This window comes from Ovis canadensis, chromosome 26 (assembly GCF_042477335.2).
Source record: "Ovis canadensis isolate MfBH-ARS-UI-01 breed Bighorn chromosome 26, ARS-UI_OviCan_v2, whole genome shotgun sequence".
NCBI classification, from domain to species: Eukaryota; Metazoa; Chordata; class Mammalia; order Artiodactyla; family Bovidae; genus Ovis; species Ovis canadensis.
The window spans coordinates 47,813,093-47,838,679 of NC_091270.1; positions in this window are offsets into that span (position 1 = coordinate 47,813,093).

The following is a 25,587-nucleotide window of genomic DNA, read 5'->3' on the forward strand; positions in this document are numbered from 1 at the left end:
GACATGAAAAACAAACATACAAGAATGATTTAATTCTTAAACATCTGTCATCAGCTCTTCGCCCCAGAAAAATGTACATTCACACAAAATTTGGCATACACACTTTAGGCTCTCCCCAGACCTTGGGATCATGTCAAAATCTATCAGACCCTAGATTCAGAAGCTCTACAACTTCATGCTAAAGAATGAATAGTAAATCCACATATATGCATTAACATACACATATCATATGTTAATGCACATACGTGAAATATAGAAAAACATACAGATGAACCCACTTGCAGTGCAGAAATAGAGATGTAGATGCAGAGAACGCATGTGTGGACACCCAGAGGGACGCAGGGGTGGGATGAATTGGCAGACTGGGATTGTCACATACACGCTATCGATACCGTGTATAAAGTAGATTACTGGGCTTCCCAGGTGGCGTTAGTGGTAAAGAACCGGCCTGCAAATGCAGATCTAAGAGACTCAGTTCGATCCCTGGGGTGGGAAGATCCCTTGGCGGAGGGCATGGCCAATAACCCGCTCCGGTATTCTTGCCTGGAGAATCCTATGGACAGAAGAGCCTGGCAGACTGCAGTTCATAGGGTTGCAAAGAACCAGACACGACTGAAGCAACTTAGCACGCATAAAATAGATATATAATGAGCACCTACTGTATATCTTGGATGCTCTGTGGTGACCTAAATGGGAAGGCCATCCGAAAAAGAGGGGCTATATGTATACACACAGCTGGTTCACTTCTCTGTACAGCAGGAACCAACACAGCATTGTAAAGCGTTGCAAAACTACCCTCTAGATTTTAAAAGAGAATGAATCGTGAGATGGGTAGATAACAAACTGCTGGTGGAAACATGCTCCATACACTTTGTAAAAGCATTTGATAATATGTGTTAAAGACCTCATAAATATTTATAATTTATCCCTTGTACAAATATGATTAAGAAAGTCTCTTAAGGAAATAAAGAGCACAATGGCATGTAGGCGATGATGTTCATCATAGCATTATTTATTTCCACATAACATTAACTACATTAATTTAGCTACTTAAACTCCCCAAAGAAGGAACGGTTTCAATAAACTACATCACTTGCTTGAGATGGATTATTATTCCACTACGATCTTTTTTGAGAATATGCAGGGACATGGGAAAACATTTACAAAGGATATAATATGAAAAAAGGAGAATGGTGTGTATTTAGTACAAGAATAACTGCATTAAATACACATATTTAATACATGGGGAAAGCTACAAGGAAAGATGCCAAATGCTAAGAATTACTATTTCTGGGAGAAGAAACTATGAGTGTTTTTTCCTTACTCTTTTTCACACTGAAATATCCTAACTTTCAAAACCAACAATAACATCAATAATCACTATAATAATTGCTTTTTAATACCAAAAAAAAGGAATAACAATGGAAACTTGGTTTGATTAAAAAGTACAGAACCAAAAACCTGAAATACAGCCTTAGCAGACTCCAGAGGAAATGAACTAGTCCTCCGTGTATTTCTTCAGATGCCATTTCACAGACAGTGCTCAGGTCTCAGGGCTCTGAGATGCTGCTCTATGTGGGTCACCTAAGAGTGATGGTCTTACATCCAGAGTGAGTATGGCAGCCTATTTCCTCTGAGACAAGCTCATATAAACCTCATCTGTTTGCTTGCCCTTTTGTGATTTACCTAATGGTGAGGAAAAGACATTTCTGCCTACGTTTTCTTGAATTCAGATCTGCGAGAGTTCTCACAAAGCAACCAATAAGTTGGCATATTTTGAGTTTATACCAAGCACATGTCTATTCACTCAGGAAGCAAGTAAGGCACATATCTGACCTCCAGGAATTAAAATATCATGAGAGGTCAAACCATGCTAGAATCCCAGGTGAGACAAAACATGGAGACAGAGAAAAACATAATTCTAAAAGATACCTGTGCCACAACGTTCATTGCAGCACCGTTTGCTTCAGCCAGGACACAGAATCAACCTAAATGCCCATGGATAGAGGAATGGATAAAGAAGATGAGGTGTACACATACAATGGAATATTACTCAGCCATGAAGAGGAATGAAAATGAGCCATTGTGGGTGGACTTCGTGTCATACAGAGAGAAGTAAGTCAGAAAGAGAAAAAGAAATATCATATATTAACATGGGTGGAATCTAGAAAAATGGTACAGGTGATCTTATTTGCAAAACAGAAATAGAGACACAGACGTAGAGAACAAATGCATGGCTACCAAGGGAGATGCAGGGCTAGGAGGAACTGGGAGATTTGGATTTGCATATATACACTATTGATACTGTGCATAAAATAGATAACTAATGAGAACCTACTATACAGCGCAAGAAGCTCCATTTTACGCCCTGTGCTGGACTGAATGAGAAGGAAAGTTCGAAAGGGAGGGCGTGTCTGTTCAAGTATGGCCGATTCACTTTGCTAAACAGTAGAAACTACCGCAACACTGTAAGCAACTATACGCCAACAAAAATTGGAGAAAAAACAAGCATAGTGATGAACCACAGGCTTTGGAGTGAAAATGCTGTGATTTGAATCCAAGTTTGATCACTGCCAGCTGTTTAACTTTGACGATTTGCTGGAATTCTCTGAAACTCAGACCCCTGTAGATCATCGGTGGGAATGCCAGAACCAACTCCATGGCCGTGCCGGGCCATGCTGTGCCATGCTAAGTCGACTCAGTCGTGTCTCTTTGCGACCCCGTGGGCCAGGCTCCTCTGTCCATGGAGATTCTCCAGGTGAGAATACTGGAGTGGGTTGCCATGCCCTCTTCCAGGGGATCTTCCTGACCCAGAGATTGAACCTGAGACATTCCTGCAGGGAATGTCTCCTGCACTGGCAGGCGGGTTCTTTACCACTAACACCAAATGGGGCTGTGCTCGGTCACTCAGCTGTGTCCAACCCTTTGTGATCCCGTGGACTGTAGCCCACCAGGCTCCTCTGTCCGTGGGATGCTTTAGGCAAGAATACTGCAGTGGGTTGCTGTTTCCTCCTCTAAATCAGGGCTGTGGGTCCAGCTAAATGAGATAAGGAGCCTGAGGAAGATGTGCACAGGTGTTCATTCTGTCTTCTTCATGCTGTCTGATCTCCCTAATTCCACATCAGTGTGTTTGATTAGGCATCTGAAACCCACCTCTTTTGGTGCCCAGTTCTTGTTGATGATTTAGGTCTTGTCTAGAGAAGTTAAGGTTTATCGAGCACCTGCTTTTCACCGTGTCCCATGCTAGATTCCAAGACTGAGATTCAGACAGAACATGTGACATTACACTCCCTATTTAATCAGAGAATTTACCATTGCTGATGCAGCCACTCAAAAATCTCAGTGGCTTAACAAATATGTAATTTACTTTTTACTCACATTATAGTTCCATTAAGAGTTGAGTGGAAAGTCTTCTATGTGCTTCTTTGGAGATCTGGGGCCTTCCATTTTGTGGTTCCAGATATCTTGTAGAGCCTCCCCGCTGGGACCTCTCCTTTCAGCCACTCAACAACGAGGTCAAAAAAGAGGGCCAGGGGTAGTGTGTACAGCTGTGTGCAAGCTCCAGGCCAGAATCCCGACATCTGGACCCTCCCTGCCTTCAAAGAAGCCTGAGAACTGTGTGTGGGCCTCCTGTGAGCCCACAGAGCCAGTCTCTGCCACACCCTCTACCCACTGAAAAGCCTTCTCTGCTCCCGATATCATGGACCAGCTTCCATTTCAAACTAGTGAGATGTTTTTACTTGGACTCTTTGCTTTGCTGAATGATAGAATAATTTCTTTTTGTATGCTCCATCAGAAAAGCTTTTCTTTAGGTGTGAAAGGTATAAAGTTTTGTTGTAAAGCATAGTCCAAAAAGAATAGAGAAAATGTTGCCAGGGCAACGTCCTTTCATGAAATGGTAAGTATCAGTCCTAAAAGGAAGTTTGAAGTAGGGAGGACAAGACCCAGGGTGAGTGCCTTGGGAATGGGTTGGGGAAGGGAGAGACAAGATGACATGGAAACACCAGTAGAACCCCATTAAGGCTCAAGTTTTGCATATACTGGGAATTGCCTAACTCATTTCCCATTCCAACCTCTTTCCTGGGTCCTGCTCAATTTGCCACGGCTGGAAATCTAAAATTTCTAAACTCACTGATATTTGGGATTTTAGATGTGGCTTGTTGTTGCTGTTCAGTTACTAAGTTGTAGCCAACTCTTTAGATGTGGCTTGGTCTTCTCTGGTTGCTCAGATGGTAAAGAATCTGCCTGTAATACAGGAGACCCAAGTTCAAACCCTGGGTTGGGAAGATCCCCTGGAGAAGGGCATAAAAACCCATTCCACTATTCTTGATGGAAAATTCCATGGACAGAGGAGCCTGGCAGACTATAGTTCATGGGGTCACAAAGAGTTGGACAGGACCAAGCACCTTTCACTTTCACACTTAGGTTCTGCCAAAGCAAGTGCCCCCTTAAATGACAACAGAAGAGAGAGGGCGAGAGGAGTCAATGTGATTTCAGGGTCAGATGCTGAGACTTTGAGTTGCATGGTGAGCTGGCACCTGAGGCCACCAGGCCTTCTAAGGCAGCTGTGAAGGAGTCTCTTATCTCTAGTTTCCAGCAAAAAGAGTGCCCACGCATAATACTATTTTGCTAGAATGTTCTATAATGTAGCTATTTTCTGACTTCAGTGTTCCTGGCCATTCACATGCAAGCTCAGGTCTCTGAATGCCTCAGGGGACTCTATAAACTACTTAATATCATTTCACAAACAGCTTTATACCCGAACAAAGCAGAGTAGACTGTGCAGTCTACCACTAAAGAGCCTGTAAACCACATCAGAGTCAATGTTTCTTGTCCTGTAAGCGTCAGCCTGGGCAGAGGGAGTGGTCCAGGTGGAGGGACTTCCTCCACCATGTGAGTTACAACAGCAACTCAGACCTTCCCCTGGACCCAGGAGTGCTGAGAGGACTGACGTTCTGCAAGAAGCCTGGGGTTGGGACCAGGAGACTGACAAGGATACAAGGGCTTGAAACAGAGACAGCAGTAAGGTCCAAGGGCAACTGCTTCCAGGAGGCAGAGACGGCTCACAGCAGGGGCTGGGACCTCAGCACACGGAAGAGGACTTCCTTTCCTGGACCACATAGAAAGAAGCAGGAGAAAGATGAGCTGGTACTCGCCCATCCTTGCAAGGGAACTGGACATCACACAAGATAACAATACCTGAATCTGGCTGAGAGTAATACCCACAGGTCAGGAAGATCCCCTGGAGGAGGCACGGCAACCCACTCCAGAATTCTTGCCTGGAGAATCCCATGGACAGAGGAGCCTGGTGGGCTACTGTCCACTGGGTCACAAAGGGTCCGACACGACTGAAGCGATGTAGCACACACACGCATGAAGACAGAATTAGAACTCTTAATCTGCTTTAGGCAGGTTGAGAGCCCATGAACAAACTATAATTCCTTTATTAAAATAAAGATTTTCCTTTCTTGCACATCTAAATCACACCTTGTACATTTCAACTCCACGTGCTCAAATTTCTCACTGAATTCTCAAAACGAGCTTGAGAGATTCTGTATTGTTAGACATCTGCTGCTGCTGCTGCTGCTAAGTCACTGCAGTCTTGTCCGACTCTGTGTGACCCCATAGACGGCAGCCCACCAGGCTCCCCCATCCCCGGGATTCTCCAGGCAAGAACACTGGAGTGGGTTGCCATTTCCTTCTCCAATGCATGAGAATGAAAATTAAAGTGAAGTCGCTCAGTCATGCCCGACTCTTAGCGACCCCATGGACTGCAGCCCACCAGGCTCCTCCATCCATGGGATTCTCCAGGCAAGAGTACTGGAGTGGGTTGCCATTACCTTCTCTGGTTAGACACCTGAGGATACTGGATATTGAAGATTTAGGAGAAAATTACACAGGTCCTCTCAAGTAGAACCAGTATCAGATCCACGAGAGACTGTCCACTGACCACGTCTGTTCCATATTACTCTTAACTATTAGAAGCAAAACTTAAAAAAAAAAAAAAGCAGGTTACTGATGAATGGCCCGCATTTGGCTTTCAAAAAGTCATTGCTTTTATCATATTAATTAGACTGTAAGCAGAAAGTCCACAAAGTTTTGACCCCAATCCTTTGATCCCTGTCTCTCAGGGCTGAAACCCTGTAAAACATCTCTTGGTATAATCAATATATCCATGGGATGGGAAAGGCTTGTGTTGCTGGCAATTTGAAGAAAGAACTTCGAGAAGGATAAGGCCTCTGACCTAGGAGTTGAAGAGCAGCAGAGGATGATACAACAGATCAGAAGGAAAGGCAATTAATATCATTTTGGAGAGTGCAGAAAGCATCAAACGTGTATCCATGAACCACAAGATGGTGTGGCTCTCAAGATGTTAATTAGCTGTTTCTGTTAGTGAGCATTTTGTCAAAAAGAAAAAAAAATAATAAGAAATCCCAGTCAATGAGAATTGGGAAACACTTGGTTAAACAAAATGAAACAGACTTCCAACACTGCAGATCTTTCATAAGTGGTGTATACTGATAGTATTCAAGAGGTAAATGACACAGTGTTCTCCAAAATGATTTGGTTACAAGACACTTTTGTCTACAGACCATTTCTTGGGGCTAATAGTCCTCACATGTGCCCATGGTGCCCAAGGTGTACTCCGTTTTCAACTTCTGCAGATGAATAAGAGAAACCCACAGATTTTGTCCTGATTGTATCAGCTATCCAAAACTGATGAAGAACTTGGGTTTGGGGTGGGGGGTATAAATTAGAAGCTTGGGATTAATAGGTACACATTCAGTTCAGTTCAGTTGATGCTTTTGAACTGTGGTTTTGGAGAAGACTCTTGAGAGTCCCTTGGACTGCAAGGAGATCCAATCAGTCCATCCTAAGGGAGATCAGTCCTGGGTGTTCATTGGAAGGACTGATGCTAAAGGTACACTTTACTTTATATAAATAAAATAAACAACAAAGCCCTACTGTATAGCTTGTTGTTTTAGTCACTACATTGTGTCCAACTCTTTACAACCCCAAGGATTTTAACCCGCCAGGCTCCTCTGTCCATGGGATTTTCCAACCAAGAATATTGGAGTGGGTTGCCATTTCCTACTTCAGGGGATTTTTCTGACCCAGGGATTGAACTCAGGTCTCCTATAATGGAAAAAAAATCTGAAAAAGAATACATATATATATACACACACACATATATACATATATATATTATATATATGTATAACTGAATCACTTTCCTGTACGTCAGAAATTAAAGCAACATTATTAAAAAAAAAAAAAAACCAGAACTTTGATTTTACCCCTGGAAACTACAAGCAAAATTAAAAATTAAAAACCTTTGCATACTTACTCATTTCCAGATGAATCGTGATACATATGATCCCCACGCTGATCAAGTCTGCACAATTTCATGATCTGAAATGCTCTGAGCAATGTCTACCCTGCTTTCTCCCCAAGCAACTTGCTGCTTTGTCAGTGAGGTAAACTAGTCACAGTGATTTCAGCTAATTAGTCACTAAACTAATTACTCTGTTCACTTTTAAAAAATAAATCTGCCTATTTTCCCTTTTTAGAAAGAGAAAAAAATAGAGCCCAGCTACAAAGCACTGTTGAATCTATTATAATTAGAAAGTAAAGTCACTTGGAACTATTATCATATGATATTGCTGTTTCAAACCTGTGAGTTTGTGCTATCAAATTAAAAAATAAATAGCCCTTTTGAACCCACACAGTTTGTCAGCTCTTGAGTTACAATTCCTGTCCTGTGGCAAATTATCCCTTCTACATAAATGCCAGATTTTCATATCCTGGGGTTGAATCTTATGTGCATAATTTTTACATGGATTCTGCATTTTGTATGGTTGTCTAATGTCCAAAACTCATTACCACATCCTCTTGACAGGGTCTATAGATAAAACAAACAGATATAACTGCTTGTACCTAAGAAACGAGGCCAGCAAAGAAACGGAAAAAGGCCACTGTTTTCTGGGTTTTCCTTACACAGGACATGAGGGTTATGCAGAGATGGTTTTTTAATATTCATCAAAGGTCTTAGAACCATGAGTTCCATTCCACTATGTCTAGAAGATTTATAGACCTGGAAGTTCTTCTCTGCTCATGTTTCCTGGAAGCTTCTATTCCAGACAATTAGGAAAGAAGTAAGTTATCAATTCTATACCTTCCAAACTGCTAGGCCCCTTCCACTGTTAAGTACGTGGATGCTCCCTGGAGGACTACACTCTATGGGCCTTTTAGGACTGATGGAAGCTTGAAAATTTTAAACTGAATTTCCAGGCCAGGAGGCATCCAGAGAACATTTAAACACGATTTGTAAAAGATACTCCACTAATAGCAAGTTTGCTAAAAAGAATCAGCTCTGTCTTGCAGGTGTATTTCTGTGCTCAAGTTTGTCCCTGGCAATATACTAGGAGCCACAGAGTCTGGGGGAGGCAAGGGAAGAGAGAGATGGCCCTCCTCTGGGTGCACTGACAATCTCATTGAGGGAATAGGACTCAGCGTAAGGAATGACCAGAGCTTGACCCAGACTGCGTGCAGGCAGACCCCAGGAGTGTTGTGGGTTCGGTTCCAGACTTCCCATAATAAAGCAAATATCTCAATAAAGTGTCTCACAAACAGTTTTGTTTCCCAGTGCATATAAAAGCTATGTTTATACTATCCTGTAGTCTACAACTGTGCCACAGCATCATATACTATATAAAAAATAATGTACATACCTTAATTTAAAAATACTTTATGGCTAAAAAGTGCTCCCCATTCTCTGAACCTTTCACGAGTCGTAGTAGTAACATCAAGGATCACTGATCCCAGATCCATCATCACACACACAATAATAATGAAAAAGTGAAACACGGCGAGAATTACTGAATTGTGACAAAGAGGCACCGAGGGAGCTGATGCTGCTAGAAAAATAGAGCAATGGATTTGCTCAACTCAGGGTCGCCACAAACTTTCAACTTGTAACTAAAACGAAACCTAAGAGGCTCCATAGAGGGAGGTCAGCTTGTGAAAGCACACCGCCAGGGTGTGTGCAGACCCACCCTCAGTGGAAAACAAGAGCAACTGTGATCTGTAGGTCTGAGGGCGACTGTCGGCGGGGTGTTGGGGGGAGCAGAGCTTGCAGAAATGAGGGGCCAGGGAGGCCCAGAGATTCTTCCTGTCACTTTTTCTGCACCAAACTCTCTCTTTTGGAAGGGAGCCAAACCAAGGAACCTCATGTATTCTGAAGCCTGGGCTTACCTGGTGGCTCAGATGGTAAAGAATCTGCCTGCAATGTGAGAGACCTGGGTTCTATCCCTGGGTCGGGAAGATCCCGTGGAGAAGGAAATGACAACCCACTCCAGTATTCTTGCCTGGAGAATCCCATGGACAGAGAAGCCTGGCAGGCTACATACAATCCACGGGATTGCAAAGAGTCGGACACGACTGAGCGACTACCACACTGAGCAACAGCCACACAGCCAAGGGCTGCTCCTGAGAAACTCAGAGCAGGTCCTCCTGAAGCTCGTTTGCTGCCTTTGGTCTGCAGAGACTATTGATGAGTGGTTTATACTTTGAAAGGAGTAGTTAAAAAAAAAAAATCAAGGAAAGTCAGCCTCGTCTGACCTTCCCCATGTAAGGAAAGCAGAAGCTGGGCAAATTTCTGATGGGAGCTGCCTTGCTGACGTGGCCAGGACCGGGGTGAGTGTAGCTCCATGGGAAGCCATGCAGATGCTCAGCCCGGGTTTCTCTCTCTCTCTCTCTCTTTATCTCTCTGTCTCTCTTTGTCTCTCTCTATACATCTCTCTCCGTCTGGCCATGCAGCAGAGCTCACTGAACACCAGAGAAATAAAATGTTCCTCAGCCCCAACCTGACGGCCCCTCATCCCTGCTGCCTCCTGACCACCTGACCCCCAGCCCCGTCAGCTGCCCCTGAGAAGACAGTCCCGTGGGAGGAGGGTCCCAGCTTCAAGCATCTCACACATAGCAAAACCAGGCTGGTCCCCAGAGACTATTCTCTGCAGATGATTTGGGCCCTGGGCTCATGAGTGCCTCCCTGCGGCAAGAGGACAGCCCAGTGGCCACCAGAGGACTCTGCTTTATCCGCATTAAAGTGGGGACACCAAGATGTATATTATGTATAATAACTATATTAAATATATTAATTCATTAAAGATATTAATTCATAAATAAGATATGATTTCCATGTGAACAGAAAGAATGAAACATTGATGAATTTTCTCCATCAGTTCTGAAGAAAATGGAGCCATAACAAACAGAAGAATGGCCAAATTACCAAGTGGGAGTTTAAACAAAATGGAAAGAAGTTGAAAAGCCCTGTTCCTCTAGCCCAACCCTTTGCACCTGTAGATAAAGTTTCAAGAACACATGTGCCCATTCCACGGTCACCCAGACAGTCAATTAGAGGGGAGGGGTGGCATGGGAGATGCGTGGGACCATCCCAGGAAAGGATGGGGACCAGGCTCCGGGCTGAGATGCAGGTGCCCTGGACCCCGGGGCTGGCCCCCCTGCCAGCCTCTGCTCTGTCCCTGCCCCCTGACTGCCAGGGCCCCCACACGGAGCACAAAGCCCACCAGCCCTTGAGTCAGGGAGCAGCCCTGCTAGCAGGCTCTGTCTAAACACGACGCCAGCAGGCAATTACCCCAGACGTGGTGCTCAATGTCCATGGAAAGGCTACAAGAGAAAAGCCCAGGGCTTTCTCCTGACCTTTCTGCCAGCATCAGGAACTCAGATGCTAGGAGCCCCAGAGAGAGCTGAGTTTTCATGGGTGAGTATTAAATTAAATTATTTTATTTTATAATTATTATTTATTATTACATTAATATTAATAATTAAATTATTTTATCTTCTATAGGAAGCACAGTCTTCTCTCCTTTTCCTTCTTTTGATGGGTACGGTAGAATATAAAGAAAGAGGGCAAGGAGAAACGGGGGGAGCTGGGGAGACCCAAAATCACTTAGACTTTTAATGGAGGCTCATTCTGGTACAGTATCCTGGCGTCCCCTGGGTCTGGAGAATTAAACACTGTCACTCGGGTCTGAAAGCAGAGTCGTCCAGTTTGCAGACACCTGTCATAATTAAACTAATGGCTCTGAAAATGTGCCTTGATATTAAATCTATCTTCCACTGAGGAGCAGAGCTGATTAAAACCGCCGTCTGACAGTTAATGATGAACCTCTTGCTTGCTGAGCTCTGCGACGGAACCGGACAGTTCAGACTGTCTGTGCCCCTCCACCGTTGACCTGCTCGCCCCTGCCGCCTCCCTCCACCTGACTCCAGCACTATTTCCATGCCCTTCCCAGCCTTGTCTTTGTCGCAGAAGCTGGGTTCATTCTGCACCCTCACCTCCCACAGCCCCCCGTTCTGCTAAGGAAAAGACGGGCATCCTTGGCAGGGAAGGACCACTAAGCTGACACCAGGTTATTCGGTCCCCATGAAGCATCTCCGACCCAGCAAACAGTCTACAGCAGGAGCAGAGGGTAGAGCCCCTGGCCAGCCTTTCCACATCTCCTCTGGAAGACTGAATGTTCAACCACAGCTGGGGCAGGGGCTCAACTCCGCCCTGCTGGGAAGTCCAAGAAACTCTCAAGTTACGGGGTTGCTGAGCTGACTACATTCTCTCCAATCGGGTACCGCAGCAGCTGCTCAGACAGACAGGTCTACAAATAGAACTTTCCTTTGGGAAAACTAAGTCTGTTCAGCTGACTATTAGGCAATCTAAAGATACTCACCATATATACACACTACACTCACTGGGGAGAGACCTTTGGGTACCAGACTCCTCAGAGGGAGAAGCTGGGAGACAAAGCAGTTTCAGCCTCTGCTTCAGCTTCACCTCCGAAACGAAGGAATGTGACGTTGCCTTGAATGGCACTTCTGCACCTGAGAGTCCAGAATTTTGTCCCCAAAGGAGGCCCTCCTTCCTTCTTAATGAGGCGCCTTTTTTACTGGGGCTAGTGGCTTTGCACTGCTATGTCAGTTTCTGCTGTACAGCAAAGTGCCTCAGCCACGTGTATACATGTATCCCCTCTTCCTTCCCGTTCAGGTCACCGCAGAGCATTAAGTCGAGTTCCCCATGCTGCACGGTGGGTGCTCACTAGCCACATTAGTCACATATGCTGTCAGTCCCAATTCCCCAGTCCATCCCACTGCCCCCCGCCACCAGATTAGGGGTCTTCCATACGTGAGATGATTTCTCATCTCTGAGGGCACTCAGTTTCTAGCATCCTCTTTCAACACAGGATGCAGATTCCACAGAAGCACTGATTGGCCTCAGATTCCCTTCCTTCTGCTGCCCCAGACATCAGTGACAGAATAGAAATCAGCAAAAACAAGAGGCCCTGTCACCCTGGCCTCTCCCGACAGGATGCTCCAGAGCCCCTTGGAAGGAACTCAGATTCCCTTATCTTTTGCCCCCTCTGCACCGGCATTAAAAACCATGCCTACCTTCTGACTCCATCTCTCCTCAAGCCCTGGGCTTCCCTACCTGGGACTCTGAAGGTACTTGCTACTTGCCTGGGTCTCCTGAGGTCTAAAATGTGGCTAGAGCAATACCCAGGAGAGCATAGAGTCCGTTGCCTCCAAGTCACTCTGTGCAAAATGGTCCCAACCCTTGTGAGCATCGGCTCTTGACTCTGCCAGCAGCACCGACGATGTACATGATTACACCAAGCTGTGAGCCTCCCAGTTATCAGTGCCTTACACATTAATCTGTGCTGATGCCTTGCTTAATTGTCTGATTGACTGATTCATCGCGTTTTACTCTTTTCACAGCATTTCCTTTGATTCTTACACCGCCCCGGGTAGCTAAGTACATCCCCAATTTACAGATGAGTAAATAGCTTTTTCAAAATCATCTGACTAGTGGGTGATACTGCTGCTGCTGCTGCTGCTAAGTCACTTCAGTCGTGTCTGACTCTGTGTGACCCCATAGACGGCAGCCCACTAGGCTCCCCCGTCCCTGGGATTCTCCAGGCAAGAACACTGGAGTGGGTTGCCATTTCCTTCTCCAGTGCATGAAAGTGAAAAGTGAAAGTGAAGTCGCTCAGTCATGTCCGACCGTTCGAGATCCCATGGACTGCAGCCTACCAGGCTCCTCTGTCCATGGGATTTTCCAGGCAAGAGTACTGGAGTGGGGTGCCATTGCCTTCTCCAAGTGGGTGATACTAGCTGGGACTAAAACTCACATGGCTGAACTGCTTCTTAGGGCCACTGTCAGATCGCTGAGGCTCCCAGTGAACTCTGGGGCTGGGTTTCAACTGCTTCATTAAGAATGTATAGTATTAAGGTATTTCCACTGATCTCTGAAGTGCAATTTGCCTTTCCCATGACTTTTCCACCACAGATCCCTATGTCAGAGACTTCATGTTTTCCAGTTTGTATCTCTGTAAATTTGATGGCTTCCCATTTCTTCCCCCCTCCATCATCCGTAGGCAGAGTTTGTGGGTATTGTTAAGGGTTTTATTTTCTTCTTCCTTACCTGCTTCCTGACTATTCTCTGTTTCCATAAAAACTCATGACGGATCGAGGTAGATGCTCGTGAGAGAGATCAGCCAGAGAGAGTGCTGGAAAAGGGAAGTGGGGGAGGGAGAGGAGAGCTGGAAAAGAGCATGAAAGAAAGCAGATATTGAGAAAGAAAGAAAATTAAGCCAAAGAGAAAGAACCAGACAAAGTGGAGAGACTGCTTGACACAAAGATCGACAAAGACGGGAAAATGGGGAAGAAAGCTCCGTCTGTCTCCCCCCAGACACCCTGAGGTCAGACATCCATGAGCACACACACACACACACACACACACACACACACACACACACACACAGGCACTGGCTGTCACATTTTAGAACACTATTAGGAAAGTGACACCCAGCTGAAGGAGTCCCCTGTCCAGTGACCCCGGCTGACACTGCGGTCTGACCCCTCCCCTCCGAAGGCCGATCCCGTCTCCTCAGTGACAAAGCCTCTGTCCCTCGGGTCGACGCAGGACCTCTAATTGTGCTGAGCAGCAGTGCCATAGGTGCCCAGGCAGGCTGATGCCTCTCACTATCATTAGCTTTCTTACCAGGCTCTGAAGCCTTCCGCTGCCACAACAGTAATTACCAAGAGATTAGGCAGGCATTAAGCACTCCTTAATTTGACACATCGCAATGATCTCCATTCAGCCTTTCTGCTCGAATAACTCTCAACAAATATTTCGGAGGCTACCAAAATAAACAGAAGTACTGTGTTTGCACAGCTGAGGCCCTCTTCCTGATTCTGTCAATGCTATCAATGTCAGGTAGGGGGGATGGGATGGGGGCCATGAGGGGGTGGGTGGGTGGAGAGAGGAAAGGGAAGGAGCGGAGGACCCCCAGGGCCCTAAAAGAGCCTGAAAAACCCAAGCCCATCAGTGAGAAGACATCAGTATAATACTAACATATGGCATGGTACCATTGATGGCAATTTAATAGGGCCCATTATTTAAGCAAGTAGTTATACAAGGACCTAGTAAAGAAACATCAGTATTTATACAAAAACCACCACATTAGGAAAAAAAAATAATAATTACAGCGAAGGGAGTTATGTTGTTGTTACTGGGGTGTTTTGGCGGGTTATTAGCTCAGACATTATTCATTAAGTAATGCAGTGGGAAAACCACTGTTAATATGGCAATAAATCCCACTGGGACCCATCGCAGGAGAGATAGGATCATTTGGTAATTATAGTGCATTAGAAGTTCAATATTCCCTTTCATGCATTTATTTATTTCCTCACTCCCACCCCAATATTCACAGCTGCACTCCTCTCTTAAGTAACCTGAATTAGGGGAGACTGGAAAGAAAGAGGAGAATGACATGGGGACATGACAGGTATCCAGAAGCTCCTCAGACAAGACACGAGAGAGAGAGAATGGGTCCATGAAAGGCAGAGATGAACTTAGCAAAAGAGGAGCACAAGCCAGCAAGCCAGAAATTGAGTCATGGGCATCAGTGTTCATGGGGGTGGGTTAATGAAGGCCAGGAACCAAATGATGAAATAATTGGGATATGGCAACCCACTCCAGTATTCCTGCCTGGAGAATCCCTGTGGACAGAGGAGTCTGGAGGGCTATAGTCCAGAGGGTCACAAAGAGTCAGGCACGACTGACTTAAGCACTTCATCCTAGAAAGATGAACAAGGTTCTTCTAGAGTCAGAGACCGGAAACAAAGTCCATCATCACCAGGCATTTTCCACCCTGAAGAGAGACGCTTCCATCCCAGTAGGCTCCCTCCAACAGCGCCTTCTTCCTGGTGTGGTCCCGGAGATCTCTGACGAGCGTCCGCACCCAGGAGCCCATCCTGGCCTGGTGGAGTTCTGGCCTTCACACCAGGAGTCTAGCCGCTATAGAAAGAGAATAGTGACTCATGGGGGCCGGGGTCTTTCTCTCTCCCTGGATGGACATCAGCATTAAACTTCTTTCCAGATCAAGAGTGAAACCAGTAGGATGGAGAGAGAGTCGTCTAAGCTCTCACACACACGATTCTTCTCCAGGGCTCACTCAACCAGTGAGGATGGTTATTGAACATTTTTAACTCCTGCTGACGTGTGAGCAGAAATACAGTCCAACAGGGACCAACAAACTAGGAACTGCAGGCCAAATCCAACTCGCAGCCAGATTTAAAAATTAAGTTATAATAGGATACAACCACACCCATCAGTTTATACATTGCCTCTTTCATGCCATAAGGACAGCATTTAGTAGTTGTAACAGAGAGTGTATAGCCCGAAAAACCTAAACTGCTTACTGGCTTGCCCCTACAGGAAGTGCTTGCTGATGGATGGATACACAAGTGAATGAATGCAGGGACAGATCCTACGTTTAGATGGATTCGTAACTGTGAGAATGATTGGATCAAATAGTGTCTGTGTATTCAGGTCATGCCGGAAGTATCTATTCCTGGAACAATAATGATAACAAAGTCATTAAAAAATGGTTACTTACTTGAATGCAGGGGCACATTTAACTTTCATCATCTCTTTTAATTCTGAATAGTCTAACTTTATACTCTGAAGTGGGGACTACTGGTATCCCCGTTTCATGGCTGAGGACAGTTAACGAAGGAAGGCCGTGTAACTGGCATGCAGATATTTTTAAGCATAGTTAGTTTCAGGTGTACAGAAAGGTGGTTTTATATATATGAAGCACCAATACTTTGGTCACCTGATGCAGCTCTTTGGAAAAGACCCTGATGCTGGGAAAGATTGAGGACAGAAGGCGAAGGGGCAACAGAGGATGAAATGGTTGGATTGCACCACCAACTCAATGGACATGAATTTGAGCAAACTCTGAGATAATGAAGGACAAGGAAGCTTGTCATGCTGCAGTCCATGGGGTCGCAAAGAGTAGGACACGACTGAGCCACTGAACAACAGCAACCTACCCATCACTTCTAATAATAGCTGCCTTCTCTGTGTAAGGCTCTTGAGAGATAAAGACCGATGAATCAGTCTTCCCTTTCAGGGATCTAGCAATGATACGCAAAAACAATTAAGCACAGTCTTCAGCGGGGTGCCTTAAGCATGCTAGGAGGTGTCTACATAAAGTAGGAGCACAAAGGCAGAGTTCTTTCTAACGAGAGGAATCCAGAAAGGTTTCAGGGCAGAGACCCAGCTGGTAAATGGGAATTTAACCAGCCAAAAAAGCCAGGGGAGGAGCTCGTCCAGGAGAGAACAGAGCAGGAAGAAAAAAGCGCAAAGGCATGGGAGTGCTCACACGTTCAGGGCCAAGCAAGCGGCTTAATGTGACTTCCTTGCAGGCTGTCTGAGTCCTGCGCTGGGACATAAATTTGGGCCAGACCGTGCTGAGTCACAAATGCCATGGTGGAGAGCTTTGACCTTATTCTGCAGGCACCAGAGAATGAAAGAAGATGGCATCATCCCGTTCTGAGGTGCGTGATGATCAGGTGGCAAGCGAAAAGGCTGAGGGGCAGGGAGATGAGTTAGGTGTGGGAAGAGGGATGGTGATGCTCTAGCCCAAAGCACGTGCCTGAGTGTTCGCCCTTGTGCAGCCCTTTTATAGATTTCCAACACGTAATCAAATCGTCTACAATCAGTTAGAGTTGAGTTAGAAGACAATACATCAATATATCTGCATATTCACAACTGGTATCAAACCCATGGTTTACTAACTTTGTAGAGAAGGAAACAGCAACCCATTCCAGTATTCTTGCCTGGAAAATGCCATGGACAGAGGAGCCTGATGGGCTACAGTCCATTGGGTTGCAAAAGAGTTGGACACGACTGAGCGACGCTCACTCACTTTACTAACGTTGAAAATGGTGCCAATACTGCCCATTCATAGGCAGCTTCCATGAGACCCTCCCCTGAGAATAATTTTCCCTTGAAATCTGCTTCCCTGCCACATCAACTCATTAGTCCTCGCCCCTCCCCATTGCCTCTCAGTGGTCCCAGTGGGGTTCCTAAAATTCCTTCTACTCTGTGTCCAAGGCTAGAAGTGCTGGCAGCTCTATTTAAAATCCTTTGTGTAGACAAAATTCTCCACAGGCCTCCGCTACCTAGAGACCATCCAGGGCTTTTCTATCCTCGCCAGGCCTCAAAGGACCAGGTACCCAGAAAAGAGGGTCACGTTAAATTTCCAGCCAAGCATCCCGACGCCGCTCCGTGTCCAGCTTCCACCAGCCTTCACCCCTTCACGGCTGAGCCCGGATAGTAGAGCGGCGAGACACATAAGCGCACACCCCAGGCTGCACTCCTATTCCAGCTCTGGCATGAACGCACCTGCCTTCCATCCCCAAGGCCTGGTAGAGAGCATCACTGACCAGCTGTAGCTCTGTCCCGCCTTTGTTTTAGACTATTGTCCCCAGTGGAGAAGGAAATGGCAACCCACTGCAGTACTCTTGCCTGAAAAATCCCATGGACAGAGGAGCCTGGCAGGCTCCTATAGTCCATGAGGTTGCCAAGGGTCAGACACGACTCAGCAGCTAAGCACATTGTTCCTACAGCAAGATGGGTAAGCAGGTGGGACCAACCTTCTCCTAGGGCCACGCCAGGAGAAGGGAGCAGAGCTGCCAGCTTGGCCACACTGTGAGTGAGCCTGGGGCTGGGTTTAGCTGTGCTACATGGGGAGGTGGAAGAGCTGAAGAATTTTGTTGCCAGAGTTAGAAAGAGTGAACCAGAGGCCAGTCAAAGGAAAGGAATAAAATGGCTCTTTTTTGAGAACCAGAGTGGCCACCCTACAGAAATGGCAAGTGACTCTTCGGAAATGAATTACGTTGTTCATGAAGATAATAAAGGAAAGAAAGTCAGGTCAGACACTCTGTGTGGCAGAAAGACAGTGCTGTGGGGAAAAAAAAAAAAACAATGACAACAAAAATCCAAGGAATTCAAGTCAGGTACACCCAGCGCCCAGTTCTCTGTCCTCGAGCAAATCGCTTAAACTCTCAGTAAGATGGAGAAGGGGGTGGACTTAAGGGAGATGTCTTTGTGAGGAGTTGGCAGGATAAGGGACGTAGAAAGCTAAAAACCAAGCTGGTGTCTCTGGCAAACGTGTGAGGCGACAGACAGTCCATCCAGGAGCAAGGAGCAGGAGCTATAAGCAGACGGATTTTTGGTCCTAAAGAAGGAAGACCTTCCCAATTACTGCAGCTACTGAACAACGCGATGGAATGCTCTTGAGTTTGAGAGTCCCGTGTCACTGAGGGTGACCACCGAATTCCAGGGTAGCCTCATTCAGGGGCTGTTGATGTAGGAACTCCTGCATTGAATAGCAAAACCAGGGCAAAATCCCTTCCTGCCCTGAAAGCCCATGATTTCTCGATTTTGCCTTTGCAAAACAGAGGAGCCCAGACATAGAAACTGCCACTCATCAAGACAGGCACTGAGGCTCTAACTGTCACAGCCCCCCCATCGCCGAATCCTGGCTCTATCCTTTGCTGACATTCACTTCCCTCCGATGGTTCTGCTCATGGGGGGGAGGACTAATCACTCAGGGTTTATTTCTCCAGCTCTGCAAGTGGGAGGGTTGATGTAAGCCTGCCCGTGGGCTGCTAGAAGAGCCCCTGCCCTTAAATAGTAATGAGATCTATCGGTCTCCTTAACAAATGCATCTTCCCCGAGCGCTAAGTAAACCGTCTCCATTTACAGTGTCAATATCAGCACGGGGCCTCCCCTGCCCCTCAAGCAGCCTGAACGGATTGCAATTGGCTGCCATTCCAGATTCCCTTGCTCCGTTTGAGCTGTCAATGAGCGTGTCAATAAGATACCAGGACTATTGATCAGCATAGGCATTTAGGGGTCAGCGGTCGATGAGAACTCTTGCCAAGAGATGTAGAAAATGATAGCTTTCAGATAAAGGCAGCAAAGTGAAGTTCCCGAAGGAGGAATAATATAGCTCAATTTCCCCTGTCCTGCTGCTTGTCAATTTCCCTGGGTTTTCTTGAGGAGGGGAAGGAGCAAGGAGAGAGAGAAGTGAGAAAAGCGAGTTAGAAACGTGAGGGTCTGACTGCAAACATCTCAGAGGATGAAAAACTAACAGCCGCAATGAACCCATACACAGCATCCCCCAGGCCACTGTCTGCCTCAGAAGAACAAAGAGAAAGACCCAAAGAGGCGGTGTTTCTGAGAGAGATGGGCTCAGAGGATGGAGGGCAGATGACAAGCATTCCTCAGAAACAGGCACTGAGGGAACCACAAAAATCAGTTCAACAGCTCTTTGCTGGCCCATCCTCTTAAGAGTTCAGCTGGAGTGGACCAATTCAACACCAAGCCGTTTGCTGCTCTAGACTGATCCTCACCCTGAGTGGTGGGGAAAAGGCTGGTCCTTTTTGGAGCAACATGACTTGTCACAGTTCATCACAGAAATAAAATGTGTTAAAATAACATTTTATTCGGGGGTGGAAAGAGATGGCAGAAAAGCTGAATGTTATTTTTGCCCATTCTGTGACTCAGAATTTTTAGCTGATATTTTCACCTTACAAAACAATTGCCCATTTTGCCAGTATCACGGTGAATTGCCTTTACATGCAAATGAAATCCTTCAACTTACAGATAATTGATTGCCCGGGAATACCCAATGTTTAGGAGCACAAAACTTTTTAAACTGTTCCTTTAGTTTACCGAGTCCTAGGTTTCACAGATAATTCCAGACACAGAAATCTTTCTTTCAACTAAATAGTCAACAAAATGATTCTTCAAAATCAACTTAAAGGTCAGCGATATAGCCACAACCCCATTATAGAGTCCTCCAACTTTTTAAATGGAGTACACCCATACTTGAGGATAATGAACATGCCACAGATTGGCATCCATTTTTTCCCATCCTTTCCTTTTTGAATTGAGATCCTTTTATAAATCGAGATTTTTTTGTGTGACCTTAGATACTACTTCTTTGGGAATCGTTCATTCCCTTAATTCAAAGCCACATCTCAGCTTCCCTCTGAGACAGTGAAATTCATCTCAAGCCCTGCCAGTCAGACCTTGCACTTTAATTAAACCCTGAAAGTTGCTTAAAGCGATAATTCAGCATCTCCGTCTAAAACTTTAGGAGATGTTATATGAACAACAAGAGGCAGATGCATTTCAATGAGCTTGAACAGAATCACATGTCACGCTTCCTGACTGTGTACTCTTCACTGTGTGTCAAAGTTCATTCATTCATCATCGCAAAAGGTATTTATTGCCAGGCGAGAGATGATGGTGGCATAAAATGAGCAAACAGGAGGGCTGATTGAATACATACATTTCATTCTGCTTGATTCTGACAAATGACATGAAGACAACAACAGAAAGAAAGGAAAAAAAAAAAAAGCAAAGTTCAGCAAACCCACAAAGAAAATGGGAGAGGAACTCGCAGCTAAGAAGAGACGTCAACAAAATTTTGGAAGCAGTGAAATAGAATACCAGAGAAAGCTAAAATCTACCCTGGCAGCTAGAAGACCAGAGGCCTTGAGAATCGGGCCACTTCACAATATGCCTCAAAAGGCACAGGAACAGCAGATACCAAACTGCTCTGAACTGTAGGGCAGGGGTGACCATAAGGGTTGGTTTAAAGTCTTTAGAAGAAGCCATCAGGCTCACAGACGCCCTCTTCTACCCAGGTGGCCAGGAAGCCCCTTCTTTGCTACAGCAGGTGTCTGAAGGGTTCCTAAGAGCCATGGTTCTCAAAGTGTGGCCCTGGGTCCAGCAGCCTCAGCTTCACCAGGAAACTTGTTAGAAATGTTGATTCTCAGGCCCACTGAATCAGAAGGTCTGGGGTGGGGCCCAGCAATCTGTATGTCAACAAATCCTCGAGATGATTCTGATACAGGCTAAGTCTGGGCTTCCCTTGTGGCTGAGTGGTAAAGAATCCACCTGCCAAAGCAGGAGACATGGGTTTGATCCCTGGATTGAAGATCCCCTGGAGAAGGAACTGGCAACCCACTCCAGTATTCTTGCCTGGAAAATCCCATGGACAGAGGGGTCTGGTGGGCTACAGTCCACGGAGTCGCAAAAGAATTGGACACAGCTTAGCACACAAACAACAAAAATGCCAAAGTCTGAGAACTGCTGCTCTTTGTGACATCAGACAAGCTGAATGTGACATCAAGGACAAGAGCAACAGCTGAAGAGAGTAGCCAACTATTGGAGGCTTGGGTGAAGTTGACGTGCAGAACACTGAACCCCCAATACACATCTCATCCCTCAAAAGGGTGGCAGCCAAGCTGCTCTGTCCTACACCAGATATTTAAGGATTCTTCCCTGGGAAACTGATGGGCCTGAGGGAAAACATCTGTGGTTAGTGACATCAAGGAGGGGAGGAGTCTGTAAATGAAATGATTGGGTCGTAGCCCAATCAGCCTACAGGAAAACCCACCAGTCCGTGGGCACCCTACCCCTCAGGGAGACAAAGCTTCCTGTTAGCCTCACTGATGGGAGATGAAGAACTGACATCCACCGATTACCAGATGTGAGGAAATCCTCAAAGAGGAAGGGACTAAACCAAAACTAAAGCAAAGCAGAAATAAGAAACTTGGAGTAAAGGAAAATAATGTCAGAAAGAGGAGAAAAGATTAAAAAAGAATAAAAACTATAACATATCATTTCAAAAGAGTAAGAAAAGATACTACATTCATGAAACAAGAACAGGTAATGAGTCAAAAATGGAAACATTGAAATAATTACAATGGAGGGAGAATTACTTGGGAAGCTGCCTGTAAGTCTGAGCAAGGTCAGGATGGAGCCAAATACTCTTGGGGTGAGGAGTAAGACAGACAGATACACTCAGCTCTCACCCAGGGTGCTTCATTCCAACAATTTAAAGACGATACTAACCCAAGAAGTTACCTGTTAAACATGGGGACAGCTGGTAATGATTATGGATGGAGGACCCTGGTGGGCTGCAGTCCATGGGGTCGCTAACAGTCGGACAGGACTGAGCGACTTCACTTTTCACTTTCATGCATTGGAGAAGGAAATGGCAACCCACTCCAGTGTTCTTGCCTGGAGAATCCCAGGGACGGGGGAGCCTGGTGGGCTGCTGTCTATGGGGTCTCACAGAGTCGGACACGACTGAAGCGACTTAGCAGCAGCAGCAGCAGTACTTCTGTGGGGCTTGAGTCTCTTCCCCTTGAGGCTCATCCCCTGCCTTCTCCGCAGACTCAGGGAGGAAGACAAGTCTGGGGCAGCCTGAGCTCTTTGCCAAAGGAGCTCGGGCCTGCAGACTAGGACACCCGAGGTCACTTTCACAAAAGACGACAAAGGGAAGAGACGCTGTTTTTCTCTTCCTGACTTAACTTCATTCTGTATGACAGTCTCCAGGTCCATCCTCATCTCCACAGATGGTGTAACTCCATTCCTTTTCATAGCTGAGTACTATTCCATCGTCTATATGTATCAATCTTCTTTAGCCATTCCTCTGCTGATGGGCATTTAGGTTGCTTCCCTGTACACAGCAGGAGCTAATGCAACAGGGTAAAGCAACTGCACTCCAGAAAAAGACAACAAAAGTGAGCAATATACGCCTTCTGAGACAAAGCAATTATAGCAGACAGACCACGAAGTCCAAATAGTCGCAACAGATGTACTTAAGGATATAGCGAAGTTTTGAGTGCTATGAAATAAGAAGTCCTTAAGAAAGAGCCAGGTGGGACTATTATCTATGAAAACACAAGAGTAGAAATGAGGGAAATGCAGGGAGTAATTTTGATGAGGGATACATCCAAAATGTGACTGAAAGAGCTAGAAAGTAAAAGTGAGAAAATTTTTCAGAAAGGAGCAAGAGATGGAAAACACTATTTTTTTTTAAAGCCAAGAACTATCAATAACTGCAAATAGGAATGAGGGGACAGAAAAGGAAGAAAAAAATATTTGAAGCAATAATGAGGATATGAACCAAATTGGAAATTTTGAATATGTCAAGTGTTATCAAGGACAGAGGCAATAGGCTCTCCCATCTACTGTCTGTGGGATGCAAACAGTACGACCGATTCAGTATTAAACATGCCGAGGTAAAGTTAAACATGCATGTAATTGACATCCTGGTAATTCTACCTCTAGGCATATATCTTAGAGAAATTCTCAAACACATGTACCAGGAGATATGTAAAAGAATGTTGGTGGTGGCATTACCCTTTATAGGATAAACCTGGGGAAAAAAAAAAACCAAATATCCATCAACAGGAGAACCAATAAATTGTGAGACGTTCTTACAATGGAATATAGACCAGTGGAAGGGAGGGAATTACAGCTTTAATGATTAATATATGTGGATCTCAGAAACACAGCGCTAACCAAAATAAGCACATATATTTAAGGAAAATAATAGAGTGTTATTTTCACTTGTATCAAGGTAAAAATCAGACAAAACTAAATAATATGTTGTTGAGGGGTACATATTTAGTTTAAAAAGATATTTAGTTTAAAGGTTTAAAAAGAACTATAAAACAGACTGATTAAAACAAAATAGAGAATTGTGATCATTTCTGTGGGGTGAAGGAGCAGACTGTGGCATGAAAAGCGCTCAGGGTGCTTCCGGCCGGCTGCTGATACTCTACTTTTTTTGGGGGGGGCGGTGGTTTTGGTAGTGAGTGTCTGAGGTGTTTTTGGTTGTGTTTTTTTTTAATTGCATTCAAACTGTGCATATTTGTTTTTGATAAACTCTATCCCTGCAGACTATGTCTTCTGGTTTAAAAAAAAAAAAAGACATGTTTTCCAGAATTAAAGAAAGATAAAAGATACTGAGCTGGAAGTAGGAAAGGGGATAGAGGAGTGGAACAGAGGAAATGGAAAATAAGTAAGACATGATGAATCCTGCTATAGCTGTTACTGCTGTAAATAGAAATGGCTTAAACTCGCTGTCAGGGATGCAACCGCGTTTCCCTGGCTTCCCTGGTAGCTCAGTGGGTAAAGAATCTGCCTGCGATGTGGGAGACGTGGGTTCAATCCCTGGGTCGGGACGATCCCCTGGAAAAGGAAATGGCAACCCATTCCAGTATGCTTGCCTGGAGAATCCCATGAACAGAGGAGCCTGGTTGGCTGCAGTCCATGGGGTCACAAAGAGTCAGACACGACTGAGTGGCTAACTTTCACTTTCACTTTGCATTTCCCTAAAAGGCGTACACTGGAGCGCTGACCTCAGAATGTGACTGTATTGTGAGATAAGAATGTTAAGGAAATAATTAGGTTAAACTGAGGCTGTAAAGCAACCTGGGGGGCTTCCCTGGTGGCTGTCAATGCAGGAGACTCTGATTCGATCCCTGGGTCGGGAAGATCCCCTGAAGAAGGAAATGGCAACCCACTCCAGTGTTCTTATAGGATAAATCCCAAGGACAGAGGAGCCTGGCGGGCTAAAGTCCAGGGGGTCACAGAAGAGTTGGACACAACTGAGCGACCAAACAACAATCACCCAGCCTGACTGGTGTCCTTATGAAGGGAAGAGACTAGGCCCCAGGGAGACACCAGGGATGCAAGCACGAAGGAAGGGCCACGCGGGGACGCAGCAAGGGGCAGCCATCTACAGGCCAAGGAGAGAGGCTCAGGAAACCAGACCTACTGGCACCTTGACCGTGGACTTCCAGAACCGCCAGGAAATACAGTTCTGTTGTTTAAACCACCCAGACTGTGGTCTATTGTTATGGCAGCCCTAGAAAACTGAAAAATTAACCGATCTAAAGATAAAATTTTTCAGACTAGATTTTTACACTGATCCAGAATAGAATGTCCATCAAAAAAAACCATACTTAATAACAGCAACAAAAACCAGAAAAGTTGAAAATGTAGAATTCTAAAAAGCAGAATACCTCAGGAACATGCACAAAAATAGATAGATCTGAGTTAGCACTTTCAGTACTAGGCGAAAAAAAATTTAAAGCTAAAGCAAAAATTCCTAAGGGATAAAAAAGATACTGTAGGCTGGTGAAGGAATAATAGAGCAAACAGATGTAACCAGTCTGAGCCTAAAGACACTTAAAACTCAGTCTCAGACTGTTGAAAGGAGTAACTGATATAAGTAGGGAAAGAAATATATCAACAATTGTAGCTGATGACTTCAAAGGCCCTTCCCAGCGGATCAAGTAGATAAGAAATGAATGAAGATGCAGACGGTCTGAACAACAAAAATA